Below are 12436 nucleotides of genomic sequence, written 5' to 3'. Positions count from 1 at the left end.
CTGCATGCCCCATTTTTGTGACGAGCGAGCACTGCGCGGAACTTGATCGTACCGGACTCAGGCCCGGAGCGTATTCGTTTCCTGGAGCTTCTTTTTCTGGCACACAAAGTGGGAAACGAATACTAGCAGCCTGAGAGGCTTTATGGCCGACTGCACTTTTTCGAGGCTGCGTTGAGTGACTATTGCCGCCCGGAGCCAGATGATCAGGCCTTGCTGCAGTTGCCACCGCCTGTTTGCCAAACAGCCAGGCTCGGTTAATCTTGCTGCCTTTTCTCTTTTCCCCTTTCCTAAACGACACCGGCGAAAAACGAAAAGTTTTTCGTGTAGGGGTATTCTTTAGTGAAGTGGTGTTCAAACTCAGGTGAAAAACTTAACAGCTGCAAATGTAAACGACGGCATTCCGAGCCGAACACATCAGCGCTTTCACGAGCGGGGAACTGCAGCAAAACGGAAGCAAGCAAGCAAGCAAAGCGCGGAACAACCGCCCTTTTTGTTGGGCACTGTTTGCGAGCATCATTTGCGCAGCGCTCAAGCCCTCCTTGAGCCCCGCATAGCCGGCGGGCTATCCTTTGTTGATCCGCCTTGTTTGCAAGCCTGCGGTCAGCCAAGTTTTCAGGGGGCAAGTTCATTATGGGCAAATCCTGTTTCTGCCCTTGTTGCCGTGCACAAGTTTCACGAGATGCGCCTTCGAGGGAACTCAAACAAGCATTGCTTTTATTGCTTGGGCACGCGTATACCAGCAGCGTCAGTCACAAAAGCAACGCCAACGAAAGTTGCACGCAAGCAGCCACAGGGGGCCAATCACTCTCACGCGACGATGGCGAGCTTTTATTTAGTTTATTACAAGCTTGCAAATAGTTACCACTGCTGTCAAGGGTGATTTGATCATTTGCAACACTCATCTGACAACTAAATAAAGTATTTTGCGTCACGAAGTATTTAAACAGTACCTTCAGCAGTGATGTGATGAATAAATATTGGTCCAGACTAAATACGTTTCAGGGCCGCAACTTTAGGCAGCCTGTTGTAGATGGTGACATTATTCGCGAGGTTGGTTTAGCAAACGTGCTGAATGATTATTCTGTATCTTTAACAAATAAAGCGCACAATCCGGCTTATACCACGTGTTTATCAGACAGAAACCATGTGAGCGCGTTTTTGCTGCCGTCAATGGCCAGCGCTCTTAGCCGGTAAAAAACAGCACATGTTGTCATGTCCCGATTATATCCACTGAACACGTGCCATATATGATTTCTGGTTTATTAAAAACATATATTCAACCTTATATCTTCAACTGGAATCTTTCCACAAAAATTGCAAGTAGCGAAATTAATACTGCTGTACGAGGAAAGAGATAAAAATACACTTAAGTTGCAGGTCAATGTCTGTACCACCAGTAATAGTAAAAGGTTTAGGAAAACTGATTCAGAAAGGCATGGCATCTTTTCTAGAACACCACAATGCTATCACTTCTTCACAATCCGGCTAGGCAGCACAAGAGAGCACGCCCTCCTAGAACAGGAGTTTATATCAGGTGCTATTGAACACGAACTACACATAAATTACTCAAACGCTTTCGATACCATAAATCATGTTACACTGTTAAAGAAATGCCTCCGCCTTTCGAGGTGTTTTTCTACAATTAACTGGACCTTGACGTATCGGCAGTAGATGGTGATCATCAACAATCATGCCTCCAATTTACAAGCAATTTTAGCGGGTGTGTCCAGTATCCTGGGTCCCCTATTATTGTGCACATATATGGATGACATTGTAAACATTCACGTGTCTGTAAACTGTGTTAAATGTACCCTGATGGCACTACCTTACTTCTTACCGCGCAACACTATAAACATCTAATTAACGACAGAAACCACGTGCTATTACAGTTAGTTTCCTGGACACGGATTAAATCTTTAAAATTAAACACCTCCAAAACAAAGGCTGTTTGCTTTAGGCCTAGAAAGGAACATTCTCCCTTGCATGTACCGTTAAAGCTAAGCACTTGAGAACTTGAGATAGCACCGTGTATTAAATGCCTGGGTGTAATATTTGATGAGCACATGTCATGGAATCCTTAACCCCCGTTTGTTCCCTGACCCACTCTGCTCTCTTCCTGTCTTTTAAGGTTACACCTATCATTTGCCTTTCCATCGCTCGCGGCGTCGTCCTCAATTGAAGTCGAACCCTCTTTGTAAGTCTCCAGGTTTCTGCTCCGTAGGTAAGTGCTGGTAAGATGCAGCTGTTATATACCTTCCTCTTGAGGGATAGTGGTAGACTATCATTCATGATTTGATAATGCTTGCCGAATGAGCCCCATCCCATCCTTATTCTTCTAGTTATTTCACTCTCATGGTTCGGCTCCGCGGTTACTACCTGTCCTAAGTAGACGTTGAAATCAATAGTTGAAATCAAGAAGAAGAAATGGATATGGGCCGGGCACGTAGCACGTCGGCAGGATAACCGGTGGTCATTAAGGGTAACTGACTGGATTCCAAGAGATGGCAAACGCGTGAGGGGGAGACAGAAAATTAGGTGGGTAGATGAGATTAAGAAGTTTGTAGGTATAACGTGGTAGCAGAAAACACAGGACCGGGTCGATTGGCGGAACATGGGAGAGGCCTTTGCCCTTCAGTGGGCGTAGACAGGCTGATGATGATGATGATGATGTCATGGAATGCACATAGTGAAAAGCTGTCATTCAGTATATACATGATTACGAGAATTTTCGTCGAGGGTGCGTTTCTCGGTATACCTAAAACGGTTAATCTTGTCATCTACCAATTCATGCTTTAACACGAGAGTGTTTTATGCCGGGGTCCACCAGGACTTCAGTGACGTATTTCCTTCACGGAAATGACGTTGAAAAACTTACACGATCAGACGGCAAAGAAAAAAAGTTCCGTCAACGGGCATCGAACTCACGGCCGCTCGGTCCGCAACAACAGATGCCGGGCGCGCTATCCACTGCGCCACAGTCATAGTCTCCAGAGGCTTTACAAACGCACGTGTTATATCTACCACTCTCCCGGTAGGCGGAGTGGTGTTGCCCTCTGGGAGCGGTAAAGTAATTTGTCATTACTGTGGCCCCCGCGATTAGCACCTGCAGCGCGTTACACGTCCGTCCCCTTCGGCGCGTTTTTAATAAAGTTCAATTTTGTCAATGCCTTAACGCCGCGAGGTGGCGATCTTAGCCCAAGCGTCGTACAAGCGTCGGCCTCGCTCATAGTATACTCATAGTATCACGCTAATTCAAACCAAAAATAGCTCTGCGACGCGCGCACGCCTCATTTGGCTGTAACACCGCGTTCCCCGCTCACGCGCTCGCCCCGAGAAGAATCGCGGCCGGGCTACCGGGGCGGCACGACGCGCTTTGCGTTTCCCTCTAGTCTGGCCATGTTGTTCAATCACATTTTAACATGCCGCGGGATGGTGACCAAGTTCTGCGTCCAATATGCGACGTTCTTCTGGCTATCACACCTCGTTCTCTGATTACGCTTTCACCGTTAACTACTACAGCCACCACAAGGGTTTGTTTAATCATTTAACATGGACGTTAGTCGTCGGGATGGAGATGTACCACCAATAATCAAAGTGGGTGCATCCACATTAAATGGTGCAATAGCTGCCAGACATCAATACACATTGTACAAACACTCTTATATCAATGTACAGTAAACATTCAGTTATTTCTGTAAGGGCACGCTTTACTTTCGTGTTATTCCGATTCCTATGAGGGAGGGATCAACCATCTTTTTTTATCTCACATGACCTATACTGTCATTTGGTTTGGAGTACAACTCCAAGAAACACTCATAAAGTGCACGTAGCACAAGACAAGGCATCGCAAATGTTTCTCATGCTCTGTGACTCCTCTCGCGAGACCGCTTTCCAAAGATGGATCGGCAAGATGCCTTGCGAAGAACATGACGAGGCTTGGCCGTGGGTGTAGCCAGGTCTCACGCGTCTCCTGGTGCACGACGATAAAAGTATCATGAAGTGAATTCCCACTAACCCTATACCGGATTACCAACACGCAATCTTTCTGAAATACAGCCTTTTGGGTATCATTGCTATAATAAACCAGCGGCGGACCATTCCTTATAACACTCGTCTCGCGCACGCGTGGTGCCTTCCATAAAGAAGGGATGAAGAGCGCACCAAACCCGAGGGCAGCCGCGTTTGCGCTGCACTCAATCCCTCCTTTGAGACACGTTCCCTTTGGCCGCGCTTGTTCACGCACGCTTACTATACGGCAAAGGAACGCTGCGCTTTCTCTTACCGGTGCATACGAATCAATTAACGATGTAGAAATATTGCTTAAGGTACAATGTTTTAACCCGCAAGTAACGCATAATTTTTTGTGTTTTCTTTTTTACTGCTTCATTAAATTGAAGGTCATTATTGAAGTGGTACATTGTTTGCCCATGAACTTCCGTCTGCTTCGCGCATACACTATTCTTCGTTCGTACGGGAGTATGTGTGTGCATATGCATGTAGTAATAATAATAATAATAATATCTGGGGTTTAACGCCCCAAAACCACGATATGATTATGAGAGACGCCGGCTCCGGAAATTTCGACCACCTGGGGTTCTTTAACGTGCACCTAAATCTAAGTACACGGGCCTCGATATGCATGTAGTACGTACGTGCATATATTTATGTATAGCTCTAACCCTGTGATGCAGCGTTATGTCTAATCTTTATTCTGTCACTACTAACGATATCACTCAGACGATTGTATATAATTTGTAGAGGTATTAAATTTCTGCTAAGATTGTTTTTCACTCCGTGCATAGTGCCCTGCCGATCCCCGACATTTTCAGTATCCCGAATGGTGGAATGTTAGAATCAATGAAGTTTCAAGACTCAGTGCAACTCCTAATACCAGATTGTGCCTGCTCGCCTGTACGCCGAATGTATCTTGGGATTCATAATGATAAGGAAGTTACTATGCAGACTACACGGTCTAAGTAACGTTGCTGCTCGGTGTACAAAGTGCCTCATGGAGTGAAATGCTGCAAAAGGCAAGCTGGTTACGGTAGCAAGACGCCTCGTGTGTGCGTGTCCTTCAGGCGCTGACTACGACGATCTGTCGGCAAGTGTGTCAAATTCACACAGCCTCATTCCAAGGCATCGATAATCTATTGCAACAAAGGGAAGGTGGTAACATCTTGATTTGTGCACTTTAAGTAATTAATCCTACTACTTCATTTGAGTGCAATTAACGACCAGCTTTTCTAATGTCAGCCATATCCTATTTTTGAATAAAAGAATCAAATCTCATGCTGGAAATACTAGTGCAAATGGTTATCGGTTATATTCACTTCGAGGAAATAAACAAACTTACTATTGATGCGGTTCCGGAAAGTGGCACGCCGAACGACTTGTCTAACATGGTAACCAGATTCTGCTTCGACGCGTCTTCATTCAAATTTCGTCACTTCCTCGTCACGGTTCGCTCCGATATGAAGTAACAGAGTGGGCACGTGTCCAGTTTCCATAACGTCATTAAAATTCGTTCATGAATATCTCAAGTTACGTTGATCTTTCGCGATTTCTAAATATGCCATAAATAGTGATGGCCTACAACTTTCCCCGTTTAAACTACTGCTCTCAAGTCAGTAATTAAAAAGTCAGTTAACGAGTTTTCGTTAGTCACTTCAATGTCACTTTAGCTGTGATAAAGCATTTCATCATCGACAAAGATATCGTGTGAGAACACTACAGTAGACTGACTGTCACAGCACTTTCATATAAAAATATCTGTATTGTCTAAAAAGAAACGCCAGGCCTGCGCGGAGCGCACAGCTCAGTCACAGCGAAAGCTGGAAGAGCGGCCTTTCTATTGGCGGCGAGGAGTTACGGAGTCGCCCTCTATCGGACGCGCCTCGATTGCGTGCTAGGTCGGATACCGCCGGCGCGTTCCCCATAGGTTTTGCTGTCGGCGCTCTACAAAAACACCTCGCGGAAGCCCTCCAGGGCATTTCTGTAAGTACTTTCGAAAGAAACCGTGTTCTTTACTGTCAAAATAATCATTTTCGATGAACTGAAAGCACAAGATAGTCTACAGTCGCTGTCTCTTTGCAGAAAACCGAGCACCCGCTTCACGCGGTCACTGCGTTGGAGACCCCTGAACCGGCTTCTTGCGTGAAAGGTAGTCACTCGCTGAGTGCAAACTATGTGAAATATTTCGTTAGGGTAGACTGCCTGTATAACCAAACGGAGCATAACAGAAAGAAGCCTCAAGCCAGCGATCGAACAGGTTCGCGACGACTGACGGTGCCTCTGCATGTATGAGCGTCTGCATGTATGTTCGTACTGATGGTTTCGCTTATGCTACGAGCGCGTTTTGGCACCGCGCTCTGAACTTTAGGCCGCAAAATATGAGAATTTTGAGTACACAAACAACTACTGTTGCGCGGACGCTATCAGAGCAGTTCAAAAACAATTTCGTTACAACTACGGCTTCAGTGCGCATGGCAACTTTGTGATGAGCCGTCCCGACGATTCAGTGTTTTTTTGGTCTAAATTCGTGTGCGTTTCAATGTCATTTGACAAGTTGTCTCGCACAGCGTACTGATCGCTCTTCTCAGCGGGCAAACGCCGCTGCTTCTGTTTCTTTATTCAGTGCATTCGTTTCGTATCGTGCTCCCACAAAACGTGAGCAAATGAGACTCATTTTTTTAATGCTCCCTAATTATCGTTCCCTTTGCATTCTAGTGAACTTGCCGCTCTCTGTCATCAACATATTGACCAAAGATCCACCAATTCGAGATTGCTGGTGGAAGGAGAAGCAGTCTACGAGACCGAGCATATATAGTAGCATGCAACGCCAAGGAAAAGAAAGAAAATACAGTAACGTTCGCCGGACTTGCTCTGCAAACGTAGGCTGTGAACTAGGACCCACATGAGCTTGAAAAGCGGTAAATAAAGTAGAAGCTTTTGCACCAACCAGCAACCGCAACACAGGATAGTAATTATTTGGCGAGTACCCCAGCAATTTCGGCAGCAGTGTCGTGTCTAACGCCAACAGGGTGGCATATATTTCCCAGGAAAATAAATGAGGCTCCAAGAAAATACATGAGGTTGGAGAGGGCCAACGTGGGTTTGAGAGTGGCACAAATAAATTTGGGCTTTTTAGCACATATATAGTGTTTGCGTCAGGGGAACGCAAGCTTGACTGAAAAAATGTTATTGCCAACGTAAATGCCGCACACAGCCGCAGCATTTGACTCTCGTTATGTATACGTCCACCAGCAAACGTCGCGTAGCTTCTGAAGGCCTTAGATGCCTCTCCAAACGGGTAGATTGACCGTCGGCGGCGTCAAGACGAGTGACGCAAAAAATAATCGTCACGTGATGACGTCACCATATGACGTCCCAGATCTCCTAAATTTGTAACTTCTATACGACATCACCATGACGTGACATAACGTGATGTCATTTGATGACGTATTCACACGACATGGTCCCTTTGCATTGCCTCCATGATCGGCCCACCGATCACGGAGGCAATGCAAAACGTCGTGTAGCTTATGAAGGCGAAGGCCCTAGATGCCTCATAAACGTGAAGATTGCCCGTCGGCGGCGTGAACACGAGTGATGCAAAAAATAATCGTCACGTGATGGCGTGACCATATGACGTCACAGGTCACCAAAACATGTAGCGTAATTATGACGTCGCATAACGTGACGTCACATGACGCATTCACACGTCATGGTCTCTTTGCATTGCCTCCGTGATCGGTCACGGAGGCCGTGCAAAGCCGCGTTAGGTGCAGAACGCTTTTGGAGGGGGCGCGGGAGAATCAATACATCGACTGACAAGAAGAGAAGATGGCTTTCGCCTTCTAGTCACCTTTGCCGAATGCATAAGGGACCCTGTGAGTTTTTTAATTCAACGTATCTAAACAATGACTTGCGCATCTGCGGCCGATTTTATGGACGCTGAGCACGGGGCCGACGATCAAGAGGTCGCACGGGAGGGTTCTGAAATGGTATCGCACGTGGTAAAAGGTCGCGCCTTTTCAATACTATGGCAGATAAGCATCATTTGCCGGCGGGAAGCGCGCATGAGCCATCGTCTCAGTGCGCGCTGTCTGCTACTCACCGAACATCGCAGACCCGACGCAGTAACGAAAGTCTTCGTCGCGGAAGTGCTTGCTGCACACAAGACTCGCAGCCGATGGCTACTTGCCGGTTCTTAGCTTTACAACCCATGCTTCACGCAGTTTCTTGTCCCGCGGTTACCGCGGTGCAGGCTGACACTGGGCTCCGTTGCGTAAGCCCGGCACTGCGGCACCGAGCGGTAGAGCCCCATGTTCGTCGCCTTCGGAGGCAGTCACTCTATTACAATGGTTTCAATTGAGGAGAAAATGCGAGAAAACCTACGTATTTGAACAGACCGCAGTGCTTGTGGGGCTTGAAACTCGTTTTCAAAGCACGCGGCAGCGCTCCACAAGCAGCCAACGCGGTCGCTGAGACCACGTGATCCTGCCAAGCACGTCACGCCGACGGTGGCGCCGGCGTTTCCAGTGGAGGGCCTTGAGGCCATATGTGAAGTAGGGAAGCATCCACTATGTCATCATTCGTCTTTCTGCGGATAAGTGAGGTTCCCGCTACACATCTATAAGGCATTATGTGCACCATGTTGATGCTGCATGTGGCTGATGACGATGAATAATTATGGTCGAGTACTTTGTAGTGGGTGGGAAGCTTTAAACCACAACTCGTTGCGCAATGAGCATTGTGTGACGCCTGGTTGTTATTTTACTCTTCTGCCGCGCTATATTACACATGTCAATCCGATTCCTGGCCCGTAATGACCCCTGTATAGGGTCTTTTTGCGAAGGAGTTCTAAGCACCAGCGTAGCTCTGTGACATAACTTGATCGTTATGTTACTGCGCCTGCATAGTATATGGCAGTGAAGAATGGCGGTGCGCCATGCTGATATTAATGCACGTCCGGTTCCACACTACTTTTTTGAATCTATATGTTCATTTGTGGAAACAAAAAAGGTCCAGCAAGATGTACCTGAATCGCTTCATCAAGTAGAAAGCCTTCTGCAGATGAAACAGTTTTGAGAAGCCTTCAGACTCTTATATTTGTGTAGTTTTTTTTCTTTTTTTTTCTTCGTTCAGTACATATTTTTTTGTCACTGCTGTATGTATGTACATAGGCAATAAAGAAAAAAAACAGCGTAGCTCTGTGGCAGAATACTCGACAGCCATGCAGAGGGCCCGGGTTCAAATCTGGTCCGACGCTGCATATTTTTATTTATTTATTTTTTATTTCGCGCGATAGTGGTTGCGGACACCGGCGGCGGACAACTACCCCACTGACGTCGTGATCTGACAAGAGCTTTTGCTGTAAAATTAGCGAAATTTGCACTAGGTCGCGCAAGGCTGGGTCACAGCAGAGCTGCTGGGCACACTTCTCTTGTTCATCATCTGTACCGATTGAAATCAAGAGCACGACCAAACCTCGAGTGGTCAGGAACAATCATTTCATGATTTTCGTGCCACCACTTGTCATTTATGTTCGTCATACCGAACAATGTCGTCATATCACTTTGGTGTATGTCAAACCAGCGGAACGGCTGCAAGCGATACCATGACACCGTGAGCATGGCATGTAAATCATGCCACACATGACGTTCATGTCATTATTAAATGCGAAGCATTTCTTAGCGAACCTCGGGCACTTTGGGCGTTTCTATCTACGTATCTATCTATCTATCTATCTATCTATCTAGCCGCCTACGTCTGGGCACTCTCCTGGTCGTCTCCATGACTTCTAATATACCAAAATTGGCATAGCAGGGGATCAGTGTATGGTGAACGCGATTCACTGGTCATGACATGAATAACGCAAAATACCTGTCGCGTACGTCATGAAACCCTTTCTCTCAGTCACGTGTGGCACATACCCGCATACCAGAGTTTAAGTTACGCGGGTATGTGCCACAGGTGATACAAAGTCTCAACCAACACAGTTCACGCGAACACACACATTGACACGCAAGGAAAGTGATAATAATTGTTGGGGCTTTAATTTTGACCATCTGGTATTCTTTAACGTGCCCCGAGATCGCACAGTACCCGGGCATCTAGCATTTCTCATTCATCGCAATGCGACCGCCGCGGCCGGGATCGAACCCGTGACCTTCGGGTCAGCAGCCGAGCACCGTAACCGCTACACCACCATGGCGGGCACAAGGAAAGTGAGGAAGCTTAAGACAAATCAACCCTTGAAGACGCTCAACTACCATGCACTCGTTCACGTGGTCCACAACGTGGACCACGTCGATTACGCAAGAACCGGGGTCAATGCTTCCTACAATAGATCTGCCGAGAGAACCAGACCCCTCATCATTACCGGTGGCTTCAACATTGACTTATCAAGACCCAACAAGGCCTCTCTTTATACTGCGTGAAAGACGGCTTGGATGTGGACAGGGCATCAAAAGACGTCGCTGCCACGTGCACGACAGGAGGCGTCATAGATCATTTCATCGTAAGAGGCATCCAAGATTTCCACCAGCTGTGCTATACCTCGCACTTCACTGCACTTAGACCCCTCGTAGCCGCGATCACGAACGGATTTGATTAACAAGTCCGGTCCAGCTGCTGGTGCTCACTGATCACGGTGATAATGACCTTGTTCAAGAACTGTCAAGAACCCCTTCTACACATACACACGGGTTCGTGAAACGTGCGTGCGTTCCCATCATAACAGATAAGTATAAGCATAACAACTGTAACGCAACTGTAACAACTGCAACTGTGACTGTACCGTGACTGTGACTGCGCCTGCGTGTGCCACTCAGCTGTGTGCTTATCCAAGGGAACTTTGCTTAATGAAGCTTAGTTGTGAGTAACGCCTGTCCTGTGCATTTGTATTTCTTCTTTGTGCTGTTCGCATTCGCGCTATCCAGTATTGAAGAATATAAGCACTACCTATCAGCTTACCGCGTCTGGTGATGGTAACACCCATGTTGCTTTTGGCATCGTTACGCAACTGTAAACAACTGGTATATAAAACATAGGCACTGACTATGGTGACGGGGCCCGTCAGCGCAGTACCGTCGTAAAAGTGACGGGGCCCGTCACCTTAGTGTAAATTGCTAATAGTGACGGGGCCCGTCATAATAGCGACGTATTATAGTGACGGGCCCCGTCATCGTAAAGCGGTGACTACGGTGACGGGGCCCGTCAGCGCAGTACCATCGTAAAAGTGACGGGGCCCCTTTACCGTACATTTTTGGTCGTTTTAGACGCCCTCGTCGTGTGGCGTTCGTGGCCTAGTAGTTACTTGTGTGAGGCAATAAAGAAAAAAAAAAGCGTTCATGGCGTAGTTGGTTGGCGCGCTCTCTATGGAGTGTTAGGGCTGCAGGTCGTCAGTTCGATTGCTCCCGCTTTTCCTTCCTTTTTTTTTCAGGTTATGCGTCAACATCAACGTTACTGCTCTGACGGAGTCGTAACTTTTCCCTTCATGTCTGCGGCGGTTAGCGCCCTAGCGTTCGGATGATGCGTTGTTCCTAGGCTTGTGCGAATATTCGAGCAGTTCGAATATTCGAACGAACATTACAGTATTCGAATTCGCTTCGAAACGAATTTAAATTCTAGGAAATTTCGAAGTATTCGAAATGAACGAATAGACATATATAAAACCGCATGTAACCCCCTGTAAAGGTTGTTTTACTGCAGTAGAGGTGTGCTTTACCGTGAACACACCTTTCCAGGAGAAATCCGCACTGCCGCGAAGCCCCACTTCAAGGTTAAATGAACATGCAGTAAAACCTTGTTAATTCAGAGTCACTTGGACTGTGACAAACTTATTTAAGCGGGTTTTCGAATTAACCAAACATACAAAAGGCGGGATGCAAGGAACATTGTATTACTGGAAGTAATCAGAGGTGGTCGTTTGCTGTGCCTGCTAGTTTGCGGCTACAAGGGTTTTTTCCAGCAATACTTGGCCCGAATTTTGCCGCTAAACCGGGGAAACGGCGGGCTTCGCTGAGGCCAATGCAAGAAAAAAAAAGAAAGAGGAAAAAAAAAAAAACGGTCTCGTGGTCAACTGAAATGCGCGCCTGTGAAAAAGACGTGCTTCGCTGCAACACAGTGGTGACACACGGGCAGCATGTCACCTGCTCCTCGCAGCGTCAGTGCGTCATGATGCGGCCACTCGCCTATTCTTTCTGGTAAAATAAAGAATGTAATAATGGCCAGTGTGACGGAATTCGCCATGTGTTCTGGGTGGAAAAAGAGGATCATTGAAGCTTTCGAACTGAGTTTTCGAAGTAGGCGTTGCGGGCAAGTACTCCGCCAGCAGTGCAAGTGCGCAAATTGCCGGAGCAACCGCCAATCGGAGGTTCACACACATCGCGAATTCTGTCAGACCGCCCTTTATTAATTTCTCTATTTTGCC

This window comes from Rhipicephalus sanguineus, chromosome 6, assembly GCF_013339695.2.
Source record: "Rhipicephalus sanguineus isolate Rsan-2018 chromosome 6, BIME_Rsan_1.4, whole genome shotgun sequence".
Taxonomy (NCBI): Eukaryota; Metazoa; Arthropoda; class Arachnida; order Ixodida; family Ixodidae; genus Rhipicephalus; species Rhipicephalus sanguineus.
Note: the sequence above shows the minus strand (reverse complement) of the source record.